This window comes from Macrobrachium nipponense, chromosome 39 (genome assembly GCF_015104395.2).
Source record: "Macrobrachium nipponense isolate FS-2020 chromosome 39, ASM1510439v2, whole genome shotgun sequence".
NCBI classification, from domain to species: domain Eukaryota; kingdom Metazoa; phylum Arthropoda; class Malacostraca; order Decapoda; family Palaemonidae; genus Macrobrachium; species Macrobrachium nipponense.
Genome location: NC_061099.1, coordinates 626079 through 650772, shown reverse-complemented (window position 1 = coordinate 650772; position 24694 = coordinate 626079). Strand labels below are relative to the sequence as shown.

The window sequence follows — 24694 nt, the reverse complement described above, 5'->3', positions numbered from 1 at the left end:
TACTACTTGTTTCGCTTCTGCGGGCCACAACGTACAGAGCAAAAAAATAAATAAATAAATAACAGTAATAATAATAATAACTACACGGTGGTCCAACATAATGCGTTAATTGGACTGCCTCCACATTTTGATCGATAAAACCCCTAATTAAGTTTTGATGGCCACTGAGGCTGGAGATTTCCAGCAGTCAGTTATTATTATTATTATTATTATTATTATTATTATTATTATTATTATTATTATTATTATATTAACAGTTATCATCATCATCATTGAAAAAGAAACCCACAAAATCACTTTGTAACTTGTTTACTTCTAAGTATTTACATTTAGTTTTACTATACACTCTTAGAAGTAAACAAGTTACAAAGTGATTTTGTGGGTTTCTTTTTCAATCTTCAGAAGAAAACTGAAAGAAGTTTTTGTTTGGTTCATCATCATCATTATCATCACCATTATCATCATTATTAATTATTATTATATTATCATCGCTGTTTTGTGGAAATATTAAAACTGTCAAAACGAGAGTTGATTTCCCTTTGCACAAAATATCTATAATCAGTGCTGTGTTTAGTGCTGCTGGGAAGGTCAATCCGGCGAGCAAATGTAACACAGGACCACAGGAAATGAAAAAGAAAAAAAGTGAGGTCGGACCACTGAGGAAGCTAAAAAAAAAAAATCTCTTGAAAGAGGTAAAATCTAGGAATCAGGGAAACCAGAAGAAGGTAAAAAGTACCTTGTGAAAGATCGGAAGGAACAGTTCAGGAACGATTCAAATCTCATCTGGAAAGAGGTAAAATCTACGAATCAGGGAGACCAGACGAAGGAAAAAAGTTCCTTACGGATGATACGAATCAGGGAGACCAGACGAAGGAAGAAAGTTCCTTACAGATAAACAGAAGGAACAGTTCAAGAACAGTGCAAATTTCAGTGAGTCTCACCTTGGCCAGCAAAAGAAAGATTATAAAAAAGGCAGAATGAGACCCCAGCAAAAACCTCAATTTATCATAGCACAAAGACGCGAAGACAGAATCCGGAAAACATGACGTTTAAACTTCTAACGGCATATTTCAGTCACGAAGAGAAGGAAGATGTGGAATTTCTTAATAAAAGATGAACCCACTGCATCAACAGAGAGAGAGAAGCTTCAAGCACTATGTTACGCAGAAAAGAAGATTTGGATTATTTATTAATAATAGATGAACCCGTACATATACAGAGAGAGAGAGAGAGAGAGAGAGAGAGAAACTTCTAGCAATATATGTTATGCAGAAAAGAAGACTTGGATTATTTATAAAAAAATAGATGAACCCGTACATATACACAGAGAGAGAGAGAGAGAGAGAGAGAGAGAGAGAGAGAGAGAGAGAGAGAGAGAGAAACTTCCAGCAATATTTGTTATGCAGAAAAGAAGATTTGGATTATTTATTAATAATAGATGAACCCGTACATAGAGAGAGAGAGAGAGAGAGAGAGAGAGAGAGAGAGAGAGAGAGGAAAACGGGCCTCCCTCTTCACAATGCTCCCAACATAATTCCATCTCGTCCCTAATATTCATAAATCATGTCCTCCCAAGTCCAATATCGTAAGACCACGTCCTTCCTCCTGCCTCCTGAACTCTGAGGCCAAACGAAGGCGCACGGAGGCAGGAGGAGAACATTACGGAAATATGAAATATGAAAGGGAAGGGGGGGAGGGGAAGATACACTCCTTAAACGGGATTCTTCCCGAGTATTACGGCTTTCTTGATAAAGTCATGAAAAAGGATGTTCGTGGAGGTTCCTCTCTCGCGCATAGGAATGTCTCATTTCATACATTTTTATATATTTACTTGTAAATATATAAAAATGAGTTGTTTCGTGTATTTTTTATATTTATTGGTAATTGAGTCTTTATTTCGTGTCTTTTATATGTATATTTGTGGTTTCACGAGAGGGCCTACGGAATGGTCGACTTCTTACTCATGTACAGCCAAGGCCTACATTCAAAATGATATAGAAAAAGGTGAGAGAGAGAGAGAGAGAGAGAGAGAGAGAGAGAGAGAGAGAGAGAGAGAGAGAGAGAGAGACTACGGAATGGCCAACGTCATACACTTGTACGACCAAGACCTACATGAAAAATGATACAGAAAAAGGTGGTTGAGAGAGAGAGAGAGAGAGAGAGAGAGAGAGAGAGAGAGAGAGACTAGGGAATGGCCAACCTCATACACTTGTACAGCCAAGACCTACATGCAAAATGATACAAAAAAAGGTGGTTGAGAGAGAGAGAGAGAGAAACTACCTTATCCAGAGGCAGGCGACGGACCCGATGACGCAACGACAGTCCAAATAATGTATATACTATTACAATCGAACTGGACTTTTCTTGAATGGCCGGATCACTGAAGCCCAGTGGATATATAATGTTGGCCTGGTAAATCTCAAGTCAGCGGTTCACATCTCATAAAAGAGGAGGTTTGTCCTTATCATCTATTTTCAGTGGGATGGAAAATTAAATGTCTATTCGCTGCTGGTGGGGTACGGAGTGGAAAAAGTTGAGAGTATATCTGAGTTGGACCAGACCACTGAGCTGATTAACAATTGGTTACTTAGCAACGGGACCTACAACTTATTGTGGTATCCGAACCACATTATATCCCGAAATAAATTTCTAATCACCAGAAATAAATTTCTCTGATTCCGCACTGGCGGCAGGCGGGAGCGAACTCGGGCTACCAGATGAGAAACTAAGGGGAGAGGGGGAACCAGATATGGGTACAGAAAGCTAATTATGTTTCCAAAGGATATGGAATGGCTTATTTGGTCCTAATAATTTTATTCCTTCCGTAGCGAAGTGGATCAAGTGAAGTCTGATAAATCAATGACCTTCGGTTCAAAGCCCCAGAAAAAAAAAAAAAAAAAAAAAAAAAAAAGTTTGTCTTCATCATCCAATTCCAGGCGACTGGAATTGAAATATAAAATTTAGGCCAAGACCTGGCACCTATGAGGTCATTCAACACTGAAAGCGAAATTGAGAGTATAAAGATTTTGAAGATGTAACAGGAGGAAAACCTCGCAGTTGCACTATGAAACAACTGTCAGGAGGAGGTGGAGAGTAGGACGGAAGACAGAGAATATGAACGGAGGTACAGTGAAAGGAATGAAAGAGGTTGCAGCTAGGTTTGTTTGTATGGTGTTTTTACGTTGCATGGAACCAGTGCTTATTCAGCAACGGAACCAACGGCTTTACGTGACTTCCGAACCACATCGAAAGAGAACTTCTATCCCCAGAAATACACTTCTCTAACACCTCAATGGAATTCCCGAGAATCGAACTCGCGGCCACCGAGGTGGCAGGCTAAGACCATACCGATCACGCCACTGAGGCGCTGGTTGGTTGCAGCTAGGGGCCGAAGGGGCGCCGCAAAGAACCTTACATTATAATGCATACAGTGCACACCGTGAAATGCGGATGCACTACCCCTATAACGGGTCATTCCAGGTGAGATAGCCTGCTCGTGAACACTGATATAACAATAACAATGCCAAAGAGTAGTATGGCCGTTATGAAAAGAGCAGATATCCGAAGCGTATAGAGCTGCAGCATACAGCGCCCCCTTGACGCTCTTCCTTAGGTAGATAAAGGAATCTGTTTTGTTTGCTTAGGATCCCTGATGCTCACAACAACCACCCATAATGGAATATTGAATCATCTGCATATTCAATGAGGAAAGAAAGTGATATTATGTATTGAGAGAGAGAGAGTCCAACTTTAGCTTTCATGGAACGTCCCCCTCTCCTCCAAATATTTTGCAAGCGCCCTACTAACTTCTTTGCTTCTCTTATTGAGTGACTTTCCTCTTCGTTCATTTTATCAGCGTCCACTAGATTTCTCTCAAATATATACACTAATTAACTGTTTTCATTCTTCCATTACACTCATTAAAATTCTTGGATCCACCTTTATTTCTATTCATTCTCACAATTCTAAACCTACTCACATTCACTTTCACCACTTACAAGCAATCAACCAGTTTCACGAGTTACAAAAAATCAACCTCTTTCACTAGTTACAAAAAAAATCAACCACTTTCAAATGCCTACTCCAGCTTACAAAATAAACCATTTTCACTACTTTCAAACAATCAGCCACATACACCACTTACAAAAAATCAACCACTTTTAAATGCCTACTCCAGCTACAAAATAATCCATTTTCACTACTTTCAAACAATCAACCACATTCACCAGTTTCAAACGATCAACCGCTTTCCCCAGTTTCTGCAGTTCCGATTCACGATCCCCAATCAACAACTCGGTACCCGCAAGCCACACGTCCTCACCCGAGTCATGTCATTGTCATTTCCTTACCTCACAGCTGTGAGCCCGCACATCTCCAGCCTTAAAGATTCCGAATACGATGGAAACATCACACCTAGTTCTTAGGCCTGCTGTACAAATATTTAATTCACTTCCAGCGTCGTACATTCTGTATATATAACAACATCCCCAGCAAAGGGCAATACAAAGTCAGTGCCTGCAAAGGCCTGATTAAGAGTAAAGTTGAATCTAATAACATCGGTAACGAAATGCGCTTAAGTTGACATTACCTCTTATATAAATTTACTTTGAAAGGCTGTCCTGCGTAGATTCGCTGTTAAATTTCATTTCGAAGGTACGCTCTCTTGTACCAGAGAGAGAGAGAGAGAGAGAGAGAGAGAGAGAGAGAGAGAGAGAGAGAGAGAGAGAGTACACTGTTGTCATGCTTTCCTTCAAAATCCTGATAACCCAACATGACTGCCTTCGTGGCCGAGTTTTTCATTGCAATTATTTTCCAGTTATTTTGCTCCATAGACTTTCTAACCGCTGATGGAAGCCGTAATTCAACTATCCCATCGTGAACCCCAGAACCAATGAAAAGAAAAACCATTTATAAATCCTCAAGTCAATTCCCGACTGAGGGGTCATTTACCTCGAATGTTTATCTTTCGCTAATGGAATTCGTGGAAGGCTTGAAAGGGCCAGAGGGCGGCTGTCCTGGTTAGGCCCAACGAATATTGAGAAAACCAACGTATGCCGGGGTCTGCTGCCCTTTCCGTCCTACTGCCTGGCCCTTATTCGCCCGAATAAACAGGGGCTTTGTCTCCGGTATTCCAAATAGACGTTTTTCTTTCGATACTGTCCTCCTGCATGACGGGGCTGAACGTAAACAAGTTGTTTAAGGAGGAATGGGCGGGGGGGGGGGGGGGGGGGGGGGGGGGGGGGGGGGGGGGGGGGGATTATAGTGTGGGAGGTCGGTTGAGGGAAAATAATTCAAAGGCAGGAATTTTTAAAACCAAAAGCAAAAGGGGCGCCTTAGTCTAATTTCTGGATGGTAACGACTACAAATGACGATGTTAACATGAAGTGAAAGACCACATCAGAGGGGACAAATATAAAAAAACAAAGAGCGCAAATACATCAGCTTGCCGACAGACCTCCCCTTCTTTAAATGAGAAAACACTTGAAACACGAAAAAAAAAAAAAAAAAAAAAAAAAAGTTTGAAGAGGAGACAATCCCAGACACACACACACGCTCCTTATCAAGTTGCAATTACGTTTATGAAGATGAAATGCAATTACAATTACATCTACTTTAAACAACGTACACCAATGATTTAAGAGTACATCTGTAAGTGTGACAGATAAAGAAACTGTCTTCACAAATCAAGATACAGAAACGGAATCATATATATGTAAGTATGTGTGTATATATATATTATATATATATATATATATATTATATATAAATCTGTGACGGTACTTACCCTTCCGTACACAGCTCTAAGGTAACGTGTGCCGTGGAGGCTGTACTTTGGGGAATTAGCAAAAAGGGTTATCGTTTTGGATGAGAAATGAAGATTGATATTTTCTTAACATAAGTTTATTCTTCGTTAGGGGTTCTTACAAAGTTTTTCCACCTCCTGAGTTACTGGGCTTTTGGACTGATAAAACTTAATTGGCACTTGTTGCAATTACGAGTCTATAGGCACGAGGGAATTTTTACTAAGTATGATTGTCACTTCACTGTCTTTGATTGCTTCGCACACACTTTGCACCTGTTCTTCTTCTGGGGATTCTTCTGTCTTTCTCTGTTTCACGGCCATTGCCACTGCAGTTCTCCCTCAGGCTCCCCGGTTGTTCTCTCTCTCGGCTTCTCTGTTCCCCTTTTTCTCTCTCCCCTCCCCCTTTTCTGCTTGCTCTCTCTCTGTCTCGCCTTTTTGTTCAGTTGAAATCTCCTTAGCCCCGCCTTTGGATTTTTGGATTTTGACTGGGTGTGGCATTTTCTGAAAGACTTCTTGTGCCTTAGTGGCTGCAAACATTATACAAGACCGCCTTCCTGTCAGGTCTTCTAACAGTAATTCGTAGGCTTTGAATTTGTATACGCCTCCTTCTTCATGTCCTGGCTTCTTAGGGGCGTATGCATTGGTTGGTAACCTCATAGGTCATTCGTTGATACCCCTTTTGGGCTGTCTTATGACCAACACTCATGGCTTTTGATTCGTCGATACTAGAGGCCTATATTTGGGAAGGTGGAGCTTAGATTTTCACACGATCCACCTTTGAAACAAGGAAACCTTGAATTTCCCTTGGTATATTAAACAGAAGGCTCTTGAAAAGGTCCACCTTACATTAATTCTCCGACGCTTGAAGTGTCACAAATGTCGGGCGTGCCAGAGAATCACTTAATCATCGGAGATGAGCGTAATGGGTTGGATTCCAATTTCTCGAAGATGCCTGGGAGATGCAGACCAGATGCCTGTGGGCTAACGCCTAATCGCTTTGGGTCGAGTCCGAGAAAACGATACCTTCGTAAAATTAATTATTTCATCTCTTATCCCTCTTTTTTACTTATTATCCGTTCGTGCCCTTTTTCTTAAGTATTATTAAGTTATTGCCTTTGGAATAACAACACTGTGCCACACTATTACAGTCCTCGGCCCGCTATCTAGCTGTCTCCGACAGCGTTAACTAAGCTGAAGCAAATATTATACCTACAAGAGGACTCCTAACTTATGCTTCTTGGAAATCATGTTGAAACTTTGACTCAAAAAACATCAAAAGTGAATGTAAATATGAGCAAATCCTTGATTAAGTAACATTAAGGGAAAACAATCAAAATTGAATGTAAACATGAATAAATTCTGAGTAAGTAACATTCAGAGAAAACATAAAAAACTGAATAGAATATGAACAAGTACTTGATTAAGTAATATTAGAATCATCAAACTGAATTCAAATATGAGTAAATCACATTAAGAAACAGAAACTGAATGCAAACAAAATAAATCACCAAAAATAAGAAAAACTGAAAGTTAAACATACATAAGCCCTTAAGTCACAAAGTTATATAAATGCATGGTAGAAGCAAAAAATAATGGTAACTATCCAAGTTTACAGTACATGATTGGTTCAGTCCTCAGTCCTATTCTATCTAGGTGGATATCGTCTTTCTTTATGGAAAAATAAATTTCGTTCTTCGTTGACGACACTTGATGGCTTCTTGTTCGCTGCGACCTGCTGCTTGGAGACAAGTCCTGGGAGAAAATATCCTTGTGTATTTGTATGCAATAACAAGTGTGTCCTTGACTTCCTACTGAGATTGTGTATTGTGTTTATGCAAAATTTCATTGGACATTCTTACTGTAATTTCTGAGTACCTTGTACATTAAACAATATAACTTCACTGCTTGATACTAAAACACAATGGCAACTCGGTTAAAGGAACCGGTTAGTGGTTAATACTTGTAGGTTTCTTCTACTGTGACAACAATTAGTAAGCTTTCACCAATCAATATCTTGTTAGTAAGTTTTCAACAACTACTATCTTGTTAATGAGTCTTCATCGATTAATATCTTATTAGTAAATTTTTCATCAATCAACATCTAATGGATTTGAACAAAGTAAGTGTGTTAATTACCCCTTCAAAATCTTAATCTTTTCTGAAACGAATTCTCTTATCTTAAAATCACTTAATGTCTATCTTAACCCGTCTTATTTATTCTTTTACTTCTAAGAATGTTCTTATGGAACGATTAAAAACTTAATATACGTCTTAAAATTCTTATACTGCTCATTGAATCATTTCTTACATACCCAAATAATTCCCTTCAAGTCAAAATTAATTTGAAGTTAAGTGCACTTAACCAAAAAAAAATTGCTACAAACCAACTAATTAAAGTAAGAATTGCAACAATAAAAGATTATTCCTAAGTCGACCGATGAAGGTAAACTTAGCAATAAAGAAATCAAATAAATACATGGGAATAATTGGATGAATTAATGGGTTTGCTCTTCTGTTTCACTGAAAAGTGACTCTTCTATTTCTTAGGTTATATCTAGTTCCTTCTTCTGGAATTTCTTCTGACGACTCTGTCATTTCGGATTCTTCGACTTCTTTGGTTCTCTTGACTTTGTCCTTGTTTATCCAAAATTCTTCTTCTTCTAATGATTCAGCATATGTGGAAGGCATTTGGTTATTCATTTTCTTAACCTTTATCTTAGTTTCTTGTACGTCTACGACCTTGTATGGTCCTGTGAATTTTGTGGCTAACTTATAATTAATACCACTCTTACTTCATTCTTAAATATAGTACTTCATCTCCTTTCTTGTAGTCTACAGGCCTTAATCCTTCTTGATGCTTCTCTATCATATTCTGCTCGGGCTTTCTTCCTAGATTCTTGTGCAATTGCTGTGTAATTACTTTAAAGTTTCCGATTCTTATCTTCATGATATCTTCAGAGTAATTAGGCTGTATTGGCTGATTCAGCCAGCATAAGGTAATCTGGGTTCATATCCATCAAAAGCTTTTATGGGAGTTGCACGAATACTCGTTATGATGCCTTGCATTTAAGGATAATTGGACTAAAGGTAAATTGACGTCCCAGTCAGGATCCTGTCCTACTGTGTGACGCAATACGTCTAAAACCTTCCTGTTATTCCTTTCTACTAAGCCATTACTAGCTGGGTGATACGGCTGTATCGCTACTTTCTACCTTAAAGGCGTTACAAATTTCTTGAACTAATGAGTTGTTGAACTCGGTCCCATTATCAGAAATAATGAGCTGTGGGGCAGAATATCTGCAAAATATCTTATCGAAGAGTGCGGTTGCACAATCCTTGGCACTTTTAACTAGTGGTTAGTGGTACCAACTCTGTATATCTCGTGAGCGCGTCGATACATACTAGTATATTCTTATTCCCTTTACTCGTGGTATGGAGATTTGTGATAAGATCAATAGATACTCTTTCGAAAGGAGTCTGTGGGATAGGATATTTTCCTTAGTGGTACTTCCTTGTCTGTTCTTCCTTGTAGCTGTTGCATGTATTGCAGCTCTTCACATAATTACTAACATCCTTGTGAATTCCCTTCCATGGAAAGTTCTTTGAATTAATCTAATTGTCTCATCCCTTCCTGGGTGAGCTCTCATGTCATTCATCGTGCATTAGCTCAATGACCTTGTTTCTTAGACTCTAGGTACTAACCTTTTGTGCAGTACACCTAGAAATTGACCAATGGATCATATTCGTGAACACCTCCAAATTAATACGCCATCTATGTCCGTTAGTGCATCTGTGGGGACATCCAACCTTTCCTACCTAGTTCGGTTAATTCTTGTTTGCTGTGTTTTCTTTCGTTTCTAACGTATTTGAACAGTTCCCTTATATCTTCATCTCTTTCTTGTTCCTTTATAAAATTTTGCCGGGAAAGCTCCTCTGTATAATGCATGGTAAGTACATTTACGTCACTGCACATTGTTTCATTCTTTTCTTCTTCTTGACTTATCATATTACTACTACATCTTGTGATACATATCTTTGATAATGCATCTGCTACTTATTCGTCTTCCCAGGGACATATTTCACTTCTATGTCATAATCTTGGGCTGTCATGAACCAACGTGCTCTTCGTCCAGAAAAATTAGGGTTCTTTAGCATTTCTACTGCGGCTGAATGATCCGTGAACACGGTTATCTTGTAACCAAAAATGATATATCTGAAATGCTTTAAAGTCTATTTATAGCTAGAGACTCGAGGTCTGTTTACTGAGTAGTTCACTTCTGAGGGCTTTAATTTCCTACTGTAATAAGCTATCGCATTATACTATTATCTTGTCTTTGCATTTAAACATGCTCCTATACCAATGTGGCTTGCGTCCGTGGCTAAAAAGAATTCTTTGCCAAAGTCTGGGAAGCTAAGTACTGGCGGATGTGTTAATCTTTCTTTCAATTCATCGAATGCTTCTTGCTGTTCGTCTGTCCATACAAATGATACGTGTTCCTTTAAAAGTTCAGTTAGTGGAGCGGATATGACTGCAAAGTTCCCTATGAACTTGCGGTAAAAACCTGCTAAACCTAAGAATGACTTTACGTCCTTCTTGCACTGAGGTGTAGGATACTCCTTAATTGACTTTATCTTTAAGTCGTTTACTTCTACGCCCTTTTCACTTAGTGTATGACCAAGGTAGTCTATTTTCCTTTTAAGGAAGTTACATTTCTTCAGTTTAAGCTTCAGGTTGGCTTTTCTTAATCTCTTTAGGACTTCTCTGACTAAGTCTATGTGTTCCTCTATAGTGTCTGTTGCTATTACCAAATCATCTATGTAACAGTGTACGTCCTTGCCTAGTAAATCGCCCAAAATTTTATCCATTAATCTTACAAAAGTTACCGGGCTTGACTTTAGACCAAATGGCATTCTTACATACTGGTATCTGCCGTTACTAGTGGAAAAAGCAGTCAAAGGTTTACTTTCTTCGTCTAGAGGGATTTGCAAGAATCCCTGCAATAAATCTATAGTGGTGAAGTATCTCTTGGACCCTATAGTGGGCGATAAGAATCTCGCATTGACGGCATTGGATAAGGATCAATTTTCAGTAATTTGGTTCAATTTTCTGAAATCCACAACTATTCTATAAGTTTTGTCCCTTTTAGGAACTAGCAAAAGTGGAAAAGACCATGGGGATTTAGATGGTTCTATTATTCCTTGCCTATTCATTCTTTGTACTTCTCTTTCAATGATCTCCTTCTGGGAATGTGCTACTCTGTAGGCTGGTATGTAAATTGGCTTGGTGTTTGATGGAATGTCTATCTTGTGCGTTATTTCGCGTGTATTTCCCAAGGTGTCGCCGTCTAGAGCGACTATATCATTATATTCGCACAGTAAGTCTATGAATTCTTCTCTAACATGGTTTTCCTTAATTTCCTTTAAATGAAATCCTATTTTAGCTCTTCTCAGTTTTATGTCCTGAGCGTAATTTTCATTTCCTTTACTAATTGCTGCTACTGTTTCCCCGTTCTACAACTCGGATAGTATGGAGTATACTTCTGCTAGGCCTATCTCTGTACCTGGTGTTAACTTAACCTTTCCTCCTCTGTTATTCGTAATCTGTAACGCTATTTTGCCCGTCTGACTTCATGTAAACTAGAAGAATAATGTATTCCGTTTACTTGCGACTTTTCAGTAAGCGTGAGAATTTCTTCCCTTCAAAAATTGGATTTACTGTACATTCTATACCCAAGTACTTCTCCTGGTTTAAGTCTTAATTCCCTCTCTAACTTTAAATAAGTGCATTGATTTGATTCTAAGAGGTTAATGATCTGTTGTGAACTCGTGATGCATTCTGGATATCTTCCCTCTGTCTTATCCTTCTTTAAGATACCTTTCAGTGTGGGATTCTCTGTAGTCTGGTTCTTTTAATTAACTGCATATTGGTATTCTAGAAATCTCACGACCGTTGTTAATCACTAGTTTGTTCTCTAGGGGCATCAATGCTTATCCCTTGTCTAGCCATAGTTGGATAACCTATCAGCAAATGAGCAAAAGCTAATTGTATATCTCTGGCTACCAGAACATTTTCTCTTAGAGCAATTCTTCCTAGCTTAAATGGAAAATCTAACTGTCCAATTACGTGGATATCATTACCCTGGACGTCTGTAATTTTACAATCTACCGCTGGATTCAAACTTAAGTGAGAAAAATACAATCGATACACCTTTTCTGACATTATATTCTTAGGACTTCCTGTATCAAAGAATGTAACAATAGGTTTCTCTAGACCGACATGTGCGGGAAATAATGGTCTATAATTATATTCATTTCCTACATCAACCTTGCTACCTGTGTAGTGGGCTGGGCTTAGCCTTGACATTCCGGACGTTTCTCTCTGTTATAGAGGAAGATTCATTGTACCAGTAAGCAGAAAATTTCCCATTGCGTCGTCTGACCTTGGCTGAACTGATTGATACCCTATGCTTGCTGTTTGATTAGCATATCTATTTGGGACGGAATCTCCATTTCCTCTAGGTGGGGGAGATTGACTATTGTTTCTACTTCTGCCTCTCGACTGAGATCTACCTCTAGGAGCTGAAACAAATTTATTTCTGCATTCTCGAGCACTATGTCCTGTTCTCTTATGGAAAGGACAGAAGGCTATCCCTCGGCAGTCACTGGCATAATGTCCTCTCTTCTGACAGTTATAACACGTGACTGTCGAAAATCCTCCTTGAGAAGATTTACCTGGCATCTTATTCTGATTTCTAGATGGTGTCCTAGATCTATTGGACCTCTTTCCTTTTGTCCTAAAGCGACTAAAGGTCTGTATATAGGATTCCCTTCAGGTCTCTACTAGGATTTTTGTTTCCTCCTCGTTCAATCTCTGCCTACATCATCGGATGTCTCCACTTACGAGTCATCCTTGCAATAACTTCCGTAGGCAGGCTTCCAATCATTATTGCTAGTCTAAATATTTTTTAAACATGACTCATTAGCATTTTTTGCTTGCCTCCTTCTCTCTATCCAACCTGTGGATTCCATGAGTTACCCATTCATTAATATTGTTATACAACTGAGAGCTAAACTCTTGATAACGTCTTTCGTCTAACTTAAATTGACGCACTATCCTTGCCAAGCTAGTAACTGGATCTCTTTCACCAACTGTGGAATAAACCTTCCTGAAATACCGTTTCAATTCTTCCCAATTCTTAAGATCTCGGTAAGTCTCGGAGTGGACGTATCGTTCTAAGTCTCCTCCGGCTTCCAAATCAAGATAACTCTTGGCTTCAATAAGCTTTTCTCTATCTGTCCCCGTTATGCTATCTAGGCGTGTCTCCACCTGCTCTATCCAGTTTCTCTAAGTTACAAGCTAACTGACCGTTCTTTCTTCCGCAAAATTTAGCTATGTGATTAATCACAGTCCCTTATGTGTTCCCATTACAGCTGCGCTCGAATTCGCGGACTGTGTACCTTCCGGCATGGTTAATTTCCTTGTTTTGACTTCTCGTGAGCACAGGCGTTTCTTACGTTCTGATAAGGAGTCGGTCTTTCCTTTGACCATCGACTCGTTAATGGAAAATTTTCTTAAGTACGAGTATCATTAAAAGTATCAAAGTTATGACCGTAAAATATCCCAAAGAAAATGATAATAACAATAAACTGTTTTTACTAAAGTATTCGATCACCAAAAAAAATAAAAGAATTTTCCCCAGAAATATTCTCAAAGTCTTACGTTACCGGTAAGCGATTCTTAAATAACAACAAAACCCTCTTAACAGTTCTGGTAAAACGATACTGAAACTGACCGTAAAGTGTACGCTAACGAGAGACCTCCCGTGAATTACCCTTGTTATCCTAAACAAACAAAATAAAAACAAGTAAACATTCATTCGACGTAACGAATAAAAGTAAAAGCAAATACTAAAACAAAAAAAACAAAACAAAGTACAAGAAATCGCAAAACAACCAAAATCACAAAAAATAACATAAAATGACACAATCAAAATTAGAAATTAAAATTTAAAGTTATTGGTTAGTAAATACAAATGTTCGGGAAAAGGTCTTAGTAGCTGATTAGTTATAATTAGTAAAATGAAATATCGTAGAGTTTTCGTTGCCAAAAAAAAAGGTTCAGTGTGAAAATCTTTTAATCTTGAAACACCAGAAATTGTCTAACTGAAATGTTAATCGCGTAATTTACTTTCAATAAAGTTTGATGTTATGTAAGTGTGAGGATATTATTTTGGACTTAACTTCTTTCGTCGTCTTCGACTCCCGGGTTTACGTCTGACAGCTTGCGTTCGCCTACCAGCGCGTGAATGAGCGTTGTTACGTCTGCGGGAAGGGGACTTCTCTCTCTCTCTCTCGATTGCGTTGACTGATGCGTTTTCGGAATTGTTTTCTTTCCTCTTGATATATTCTTTATGCGTTCGACATCTTGTCTTCTAGTGGAACGACTGTTTCTTGTTCTTCAGAGTGGAGTTTTACTTTCGCAAAGTGTGGGTGGCTTTTTTTTTGGAGCGCTTTTATTGTTACAACTCGGTAACTGTCCTTGTATTTGGGGAAGCACTGGTAACTGTCTTTGGGGAGAACTTTCTTTTCGAGTGGCGTGAATGGATTGAAATCTCTTATGCCGACACTAAACTTTTGATTCCGTTTCGCAGCCGCTGTCTTTAACTGTCATTCGTGTCTTCGTATCACGTCGCTAATCACCATTTCTTTGCTGTGTCTTTTGTCTCTTCCTATCCTATCGACATCAATTAATCTTGTCACTATATCAATCTTTATCTCATCGTATCCCACCGCTCTGCCACCAATAAATCTGGTGACGGTACTTACCCTTCCGTACACAGCTTCAAGGTAACGTGTGCCGTGGAGGCTGATACGGCTTTGGGAATTAGCAAAAAAGGGTTATCGTTTTGGATGAGAGAAATGAAGATTGATAGTTTTCTTAACTAAGTTTATTCTTCGTTAGGGGTTCTACAAAGTTTTTCCACTCCTGAGTTACTGGGCTTTTGGACTGATAAACTTAATTGGGCACTTGTTGCAATTACGAGTCTATAGGCACGAGGGAATTTTACTAAGATTGATTTGTCACTTTCACTGTCTTTGATTGCTTCGCACACCACACTTTTGCACCTGTTCTTCTTCTGGGGATTCTTCTGTCTTTTCTCTGTTTACGGCCATGCCACTGCAGTTCTCCCCTCAGGCTCCCCGGTTGTTCTCTCTCTCGGCTTCTCTGTTCCCCTTTTTCTCTCTCCCCTTTTCCCCTGCTCTCTCTCTGTCTCGCCTTTTTGTTCAGTTGAAATCTCCTTAGCCCCGCCTTTGGATTTTTGGATTTTGACTGGGTGTGGCATTTTCTGAAAGACTTCTTGTGCCTTAGTGGCTGCAAACATTATACAAGACCGCCTTCCTGTCAGGTCTTCTACAGTAATTCGTAGGCTTTGAATTTGTATACGCCTCCTTCTTCATGTCCTGGCTTCTTAGGGGCGTATGCCTTGGTAACCTCATAGGTCATTCGTTGATACCCCTTTTGGGCTGTCTTATGACCAACACTCATGGCTTTTGATTCGTCGATACTAGAGGGCCTATATTTGGGAGGTGGAGCTTAGATTTTCACACGATCCACCTTGAAACAAGGAAACCTTGAATTTCCCTTGGTTATATTAAACAGAAGGCTCTTGAAAAAGGTCCACCTTACATTAATTCTCCGACGCTTGAAGTGTCACAAATGTCGGGCGTGCCAGAGAATCACTTAATCATCGGAGATGAGGCGTAATGGGTTGGATTCCAATTTCTCGAAGATGCCTGGGAGATGCAGACCAGATGCCTGTGGGCTAACGCCTAATCGCTTTGGGTCGAGTCCGAGAAAACGATACCTTCGTAAAACAAAATTAATTATTTTCATTCTCTTATCCCTCTTTCTTTTCTTATTATCCGTTTCGTGCCTTTTTTCTTAAGTATTATTAAGTTATTGCCTTTGGAATAACAACACTGTGCCACACTATTACATATATATATATATATATATATATACACACACACTACAAGACAGATAATCAAGGTTAATAATACACCGGACTTACCTAAAATACTTGCGATGACCGCCACGTCTTGGAACTCGTTATCACGTCTTCAGTGACCTGGAAATATGAGAAGAAACAAAAGCTTAAATCGCGATCCAACCTTGAATGTACGTGTATGTATATATATATATATATATATATATCTATATATATATATATATATATATATATATATATGTTTCATTAAAAAACGCCTATATTCTATACTAATATTAATACTGGCTTAAACAGAAACAGCCTCAGAGAGAAGGAAGCACAAAACCCAAAGCAAAACTGAACAAGCAAATACTTAAGTACGTCAACTTCTAAAGTGACTTCAACACGAATCACATACACCTCTACATCAAACTCATTTAGCAAGTAACAGGTGAATTTGTGCATTCTGCTTGCGACAAAATAGCAGGTCTTCGATGACCATCAATTCTAGCAAGCTTCCAGCCGCCTCTCCCATCCCCCGCCAAAACAAGGAAAGGGGGAGAGGGGGAGGGGAACGACTGAAAACCCCAGCAGGCAAAGGAATCACCTGATCAAAACTTGAGCCTGAAAAATCCTTGATCACCCTGTGAAATGATCTTTGAAATTGGCTATCAGACGGAATTCCCATTCATGCCAGTCCTTCAAAGAAAAATCTCTCTCTCTCTCTCTCTCTCTCTCTCTCGTTCACGACAGCTTTTTAGAATTCTCACTCATACCAAATCAGCCACTGAAAAAGTCTCTCTCTCTCTCTCTCACACACACACAGAGGCTTTTAAAACTTTCTATCATTTATGGCAGCCCTTGAAAGTCTCTCTCTCTCTCTCTCTCTCTGCCCTAACTGCAGTTCTACAGCCAAAGCAGTCACATAAAATATCCATAAACGATCCTAGCAGAACAATCACTAGAAAGGTCCCTGCCAAAAAGAATGTCTTTCCTCTTGGGAAGAAGAAAAAAAAAACTGGTTCATTTTAGGAAAGGTTTTATACTTGGCATTTTTTGGGCTACGAAAGTGACATATCATTCAATATATTCTAGATATCAAAATTCCTCATGCGAATGTTGTATGCATCACTTCATTTAAATTCCATCACAAAAACGATCATGTTTGGAAAATGAGGGAGTTGAAAGGCCTTTCATTATTCATAAGACAATTCTCTTACAGTCGTAAGTTAAATGAAATTCAAATAGAAAACAAAAAGAGGTAAAAAAAATCGGCTTGTCCATCTACAATTACTGTCACAGAGAGAGAGAGAGAGAGAGAGAGGAGGAGAGAGAGAGAGAGAGAGAGAGAGAGAGAGAGAGAGAGACTAATATATCACTGTGGGAAATTCTACGTGAAATTCGATTACAATACAAAACACGGTCAAAAATACAAAAATAATTCAGCAAATCAATCAACAATTACTGTAAATATGAGACAGACAGACAGAGAGAGAGAGAGAGAGAGAGAGAGATTAAGTTAAAATCTATTATATCGAAGAGGGAAATTCTACACTGTCCCTCAGTTTACGTAATTAATGCACAAACAAAAATTAAATCATTAATACACAAGGATACGCGCCCTGTGGCATACTCTGTATAAATTACGACATCCCGTCACTCCGCCCCCAACCCCCAACCCCCTCCCCACACCCGCTTCTGGCGAGACAGATATTGATGATCAAATACTAAGTCATCAAATTCGGTGGACCGCAATCAACTTAAGAACTAAACGGAATGGTTACGAAAATGAGACCAGAAATGGAAGAATGAATTGCTGAAGCAATGTTCGCTTCCGTTTAGACGGGGTTTTAATACAGGTTACCAATCATTCGTTCGTTCTTCAAAATTAAAGTACATATAACAATGTAATTTAACGATATCAAATAAATGATTGGTTTTGGTACCAAGGAATAAATCAATCTTGTTTTAAAATTTACGTTATATTATATATATGTGAATGTACCTGTATGTGTATATATATATATATATATATATATATATATATATATATATATATATATATATATATATATATATATATCAAACACACACATCATCATCAGTTTTTATAAATCAACTGATGATTTACTCCTTGATAATATATCACGAATATTTACAAGAAAGTTCAGCTATAAAAAGACGGCGTCCACCTTGCGAACCCTCCCCCCTTCCTTTGGGGCCCAACGACTTTCTAATATCTATCGACTTCCCGTGGTCATGCGTCCTCCCAGGAGTCAGTGAATTTTGATGAAGGTACTAAACGATTTGCATATCTAATCGGAGGTTTATATGGGTAATTTCCGATATTGTATGGGCGAATGGAATAGGTTAATTTGAGAGAGAGAGAGAGAGAGGAGAGAGAGAGAGAGAGACGAGACTGAGAGAGAGAGAGAGGAGAGAGACGGAGAGAGGAGAGAGAGAAGGAGAGGGAGAGTTCATAAAAGCTTGAAAGGTTAACACTATGTTGCAATTCATGAGCAATGCGTTCAGTATATATAGTGAAGATATAAACATAGAATTTATGAATAAATCTATATAAAAATTCTGCCCAGGAATAACCAATACTTTATGTAAAACCAATATGCTTCCCATCTTTATGGCACGCAAATATATTGAAACTAAGTACATACACATCGATATGTGTATAAGATGCACTTACGAATATGCACAAAGAACATGTTTGAACGCTGATGAACATAGTAGTAGAATCATTTTCTCACAAATGTCATTTTATTTATTATTTTTTTTGGGGGGGAAGTAGGTAAGCTAACTACAAAGACAAACACACTACTATGAGATTCAGGGTCTCTGTAACACGGTTTTTTGGACTTTGCTCCTTGTCAAAGCATCGGATGTAGCTGAAAGTTGACATATGTATATTTTACAACCACACACAAATTTTGTCAGCATTATCAATAACCTAAACCCGATAGTTTTAATTTTTATAGAGTAAAAATGATCTAGCCGACGCCATGGCCAATGATTACGAGCCAAGAGTCGAAAAACATTCATTACGTAAGCAAGGTAAACAAACACCTTTTGACTAAATGTTGCCCCGCCCATCCACCCGACAGAAACTCCATCGGTTCTGAAACCCAAAGACTTTATGAATGGCGGAACGATACATAGATGTGGGTGGGGTACCTGTGCTAGCGTAGTAATACTACTGTAGCAGTAGTATACATGAATTAAACGTTTAGGCCAACTGCTGGGATCCTTGAGGATCATTTAGCACTTCTTACAACTACTCGAGAAATTAGTTTTTATAGCCAGAAGTTAAATTTTCAAATCCAACAATGCCCATGGTAGCCTTCAGTGTTATCCTGAATTATAACGAGGCGAAAGTGGGTGGAGCCTCATGAAGCTATCATTCTGACGATAATTATTGGTGAAGGTTTAAAGCCAATATACGGTACCGGCTATTTTTTTCAGTAAATAGGTAGATAGCCAATAAATAAAAATTGCTTGACATTGGATATAGCAGTTATCAAATCAAGCTTGTCTACTATGTTTTTGATAATTACCAACTATTCCCTACATCTTGCCAATCTGATTGTGACCTATAAAGTAGACTGTAATTTCTTTGGAAACTTATTTTGGGAGTTAGACTAATAATCGAAGTGTTTTTGTATTTATTAACATATTTTGTTGGTTTGTTCATTATGACAATTATCAGTGGGGAGGTTCCAGAGTTCATAAAGGTGTACTGCTTTGGTTGTATTTAAATTTGTATGTCATTGTTGCCAGAGGTTTAGCCTTCGTTACGTATAGCCAATCATCCATCGAGAAAGTGAAGAAATGCTGTCATAAGTTACGTAACGAGTGCGTTCGAAACCTTTTCTCTGAGTAAGTTGGCTCGTCTTCAAAAAAGGTCACTTTTACATTATAAGTACCAAATTTATTCAACCTACGTAGTGCAGAATACACTCAAAATTTATGTGTTGATATAATATGTATTCTGAATAAGCGTTATATTTATGAAATGCATAGATAAAAAGTTATTGCGAAAAAACCGTGTTACAGAGGCCCTGAATCTCATAGTAGGGCATTAAAGCCCGTAATATATATGAATAATAATTGCCCAACGCTTCTCAAACATGTTTAGGCACACTTATTTGATCGTTAGCAAATTTTTCTTACACCATGGCACCCCTTATATAAAACGCTTTTAACCCAATATTCTTTTTTTTTTCTGAACTCCGAATTATATATATGTCTTGCATGGCAATAGTCTCCCAATAGTTTTACGGGACCATGTACTACATCAAACCGCTCTTGTTAGTCTTATCAATCTAGGCATTTCAACATGACCTTCTACGTCTTTGTTTCTCATTGTCAAAATACTCCTAATGAGTTTTCAATCTTCCGAATTACGTAAAAAAAAATTAAACATCTTCACTATACCACCCTCTTTTCTGGGACATTTAAACAAACTTCATATTCTAATCCAATTATCTCAGTCCTTACAAAAACGCTTACCATCAAGCACAATTCCATTAAAACTTTGACAAAAGCCGTCAATCTTCTTTCCCACAAAGACAAGCAAACTAAACACCCTCCTTGATGAAACCATATTTCGACTGGTGACCTCAGTTTGTATTTGGCTTTTCTATTGTAGTAAAATCGACCGTATGACATAACAGTTCAAGGACAAAATACCTAAAAACTTATCGATTGAACATTATTGAAAAAAACCATACACGCCTAAAAATTGCCCAGGTCTTATACATACATACGTACGTGCATACTGTATTTAAAAGTATACATATGCAATGAACATTCGCGCAGTTTTTAAACTGCAATTATAAAACTCAAACGAACACATTCATACTACACAATCTTTCATCAGAAATGGACACATAAAGTGTTTCTATTTATTTTATATATCGGATTTCCTTTATTCCTCAATCAATGCTTACAAGGGAATCTTAAAATAATACAACACTAAGACATCAGCTGTTTTAAAAGTGTAGCCGAAGATTAAGTTATTCAGTAGCAATAATCTGACAAGTAGCTAATATATATATATATATATATATATATATATATATATATTATATATATATATATATATTATACATAATAGTCAATAGCATGACATCTAAATAGCACTAAAAGGAAAATATATACACCTTATATTATTTGATCGAGAAAACTGTTATAAATATGTTAAGGGTCAGCCATAAATTTAGGCGGCTCAGAAGAAGAATTCAATAACGCATCATGGGAACAATAAATTCTTATATGGGCACAAAAAAGGGCGGGTGGGGGCATATTGTGGTCGTGTGTCGTTCTACCATTAACCCTCCCACTTTATATTTTGTTGTTTCGAATAAAATTCTGAGAGGCCATTCTATTGATACAGAAAAGGGACACGAAATATTTTATTGTTAAAGCGAAATTCTTTAAAGGTCGACGGTATCTTGCAATCACCAGCTCGGTTTCAAAATTAGTATTAAAAAATACAGTAGAGCGACCTACGTGCAAGACACAAATACACTCGGATCAATAAGGTTCTCTCTCTTCTTCTTCTTCTTCTCTTTCTCCTTCTTCTCCTCTTTTCCAAGTTCTACGAAATTGTATAACGATCCCCGCGTCATGACTTGCTGCCATAAAATGTTCAATCAAATGGAATACGATGGAGGATTCGTGACCCAAAATAAGATTGTTTTCAGGCGATGAGAATAGTCATACCTCTCTTCTGCCTTCCATCTTTTTTCGTCTTCTTCTTAGTTCCTGAAATAGGAACTCGGTGAAGGAGAGCTATTCTCTTGTCAAGAAATTGGAATTTGATCAACTTAAATTCTTCAGAAACAGTTCTTGCTTCTTCATTAACAAGAAGGCGTGTGACCGAAGGAATAAATTGAACTGGATATAGAATTTAGGCCAAAGGCCAAGCACTAGGACCTATGAGGTCATTCAGCGCCTAAACGGAAACTGACACTAAAAGGTTTGGAAGGTGTAACAGGAGGAAACCCTCAAAGCAGTTTCACTATGAACCAATTACTAGGAGAGGACGGAAAGTAATAAGGGAGAGAATGTAATAAGGGAGAGAAAGGAGGTAAAGGAAAAGGAATGAAAGGGGTTGCAACTAGGGGACGAAGACACGCTGCAAAGGAACTTGAGTAATGCCTACAGAAAACCGCATGAGGTGCACTGACGGCACTACCTCCCTACGGGACTGAAGAAACAAATCACGTAAGAACACTTCAAAATCAATTATTTTTCGTCAATAAGAATGGATGAATTCAAATGGATAAACGTGAAAGATAGTTATAGGCATCAAACACAGATCAGGTACTTCTGTAGTACAAACTAACCGAAACATTTTTCAAAAACTGGGAATAAATTCAACTTAAACACAGCAAACTTTATAATTCTTTCCATTAATAAGAGCAAACTCTATTATTCTTTCCGTTAATAAGAAGTGTAACTGAATGCATAAATAGATAGAGAAAACGGGAAATAAATATTGAAAATATAGTACTTGTTATATTAGGTACTACCGCAGGAAGCACTAACCAATAAACCGATATATTTATGATAATGTTGCGACACGACCACAACTGTGTCAAGTAACAATATTTTCAGATAGAGAGAGAGAGAGAGAGAGAGAGAGAGGATGGGTTCACGTAAAAACAGACCTAGGATACATTATTCAAAATAAGCGTACTATCAAAGTTCTAAGTATTACGTTTGTGTATCAGAGAGAGAGAGAGAGAGAGAGAGAGAGAGAGAATTAATAAATATCAGATAACACTGACAATTAACATTTATACGTTTATATATATATATATATATATATATATATATATATATATATATATATATATATATATATAGTGTGTGTGTGTGTGTGTGTGAAGTAGTTTTTTTTACACTGGCAAAAATCTCTCCAAACTCTGACTGCGTCTGTGGCATGTGTTTGCCCCGTTTCTCGAATCGAAAAAATGTGCATACTGCTGATATATTTACACCATTTGTTGTCTAGCTGTTTACTGTGTATTCACAAACTCGCCCTATACTGTTTATGACAGTGGCGCATTTTGAACAAGGTATTACCAAGTACCGGTACAGTCTGTTTCTTTATTAAAAAAAAAAAAAGACGTTAAGATGTTTTAGTGTCAAAAACAAATAATAACAAAAATAAACACTTTCCCCTGAGATCATATGCGTTTAGACCAGGCTCCGACGGAAGTAATGTCTATGATTCACTGATATATTAATCAGGTTAAAGGCATTGCTTACTGTACGAGTGCAGGCAAGTCTGAGATCGAAGGAAGTATATAATATGCGAGGTCGACAGACTGAAGGTAGTCATGCGTGAGTTCTGTTTAAGGAAAGTTATAATTCGACTGAAGTGACGTCTGAATTACGTGAATTCATGTCACTGAATCATGTCTAATCTTACTTATCTACTAAAATTTATTTTAGACCGTTCACTATTTATACTGACGTGAAACCACTAAAATATCTTGCCTTAGCCAATACAAAAAGGTGAAGTTCAAATTGGGTCGAATAAAACTACACAAGTTTCCCTTACAGCCATTCATCATTCGTGTACGGCAATATAATTGCAAAAATCCACAGCAAACAATTTAAACTTTTCTGGTTATGCTGAAGATTAATGACAAAATGTATATAACGTTTTTTCAATTGAATATTTAATTCCTCAACATTTCAATTATGAGTGTACCTTTTAAACTAATAAACTGAGCGTATAATATATTTTTAAAGTAATGTCGCGCATATTGACAAGATGTAATGAAAAGCACAAAAGTCACAGTTATGAGTATTATGTTGAAGGCAAAATTCTAAATATTGTACATTAGGAAAATATTAATGATAATTTATTTAACAATCAGTGAAAGGTAATGATAAAAAAAAATTATAAACAGCAATGAAATATAAACTTACCTATATTATTCATGTCTTAGGTATCAACAACAGAAGATATGTCTATTAAAAAAAATATATATCCACTTTACAAAACGTATCACCTGAAACGATGCCATAACAAACTGAAGGGATCTGCGTATTTCACAAACAAATCCATAACAACATGAGGAACTAAACAAAAGTGTCTATATATCATTTTGCATAGCATTAGTTCGCATCCGCTTTCAGCATGATTTTAAACAAAAGTCATATTTCATTTCATTGTTAAATCTGACAGAGCCCAAGCCTATTACCAACATCTGTCACTCGATGGCGACACAGTATTTTACTTATATATTATTTTGCAATGAGATTTTAGTGCGTATTAATGCAATGCATAATTCAATGCAATACATCCCAGACTCACAATTCTATCATCCTTTACACAGCGCTGCAATTATTCGGTGGCTGTTTAATACCCAATGATTCAGAACTCGAAGGGATCTGGTTATATCATAAATAGTCATCTTAGTATGACAGATACCAGGCCACAAAAGTAAATGGACCTACGTTTACTTAATATTAAATTTCTCTCGTGATACATAAATACTAATGAAAATCTTTGTATTTTGCAAGAATTTTAGGTTGAATGTTCAGGAAGTTACACAACCTGATTTATTTTTTCTATTTTCAATTAAATTTACTATGTTTATGTGAAAAATTAGTCTAAAAAATAATAAAACCATTCCATCATTACAAGAATGGTGTGAGGATTTAAATCTGACTTCACAGGAATGACATAAACATAGACACGCACAGTACCTAATCAAGCATGCTGTTAATATATTTTCATGCGCAATAAATAAATAATCTTATTCTAATTGGAAAAGCGAACACAAATCTGTTTTCCAGACTACAGCATTTTCTCCACCAAATTACAAAGAAGACACCTGAAAGGTTAGGCAAAAGAATCTCGACCTTA

General features: G+C 37.5%; 1 protein-coding gene across 1 annotated transcript in view; it reads right to left on the bottom strand.

The window, feature by feature from the left end:
• LOC135209993 (glycine receptor subunit alpha-2-like) overlaps window positions 1–24694 on the bottom strand; it is a gene marked incomplete in the record, with an annotated part of 455240 nt that overhangs the window by 417303 nt on the left and 13243 nt on the right. The window contains 1 exon segment of the mRNA XM_064242724.1: window positions 15877–15933.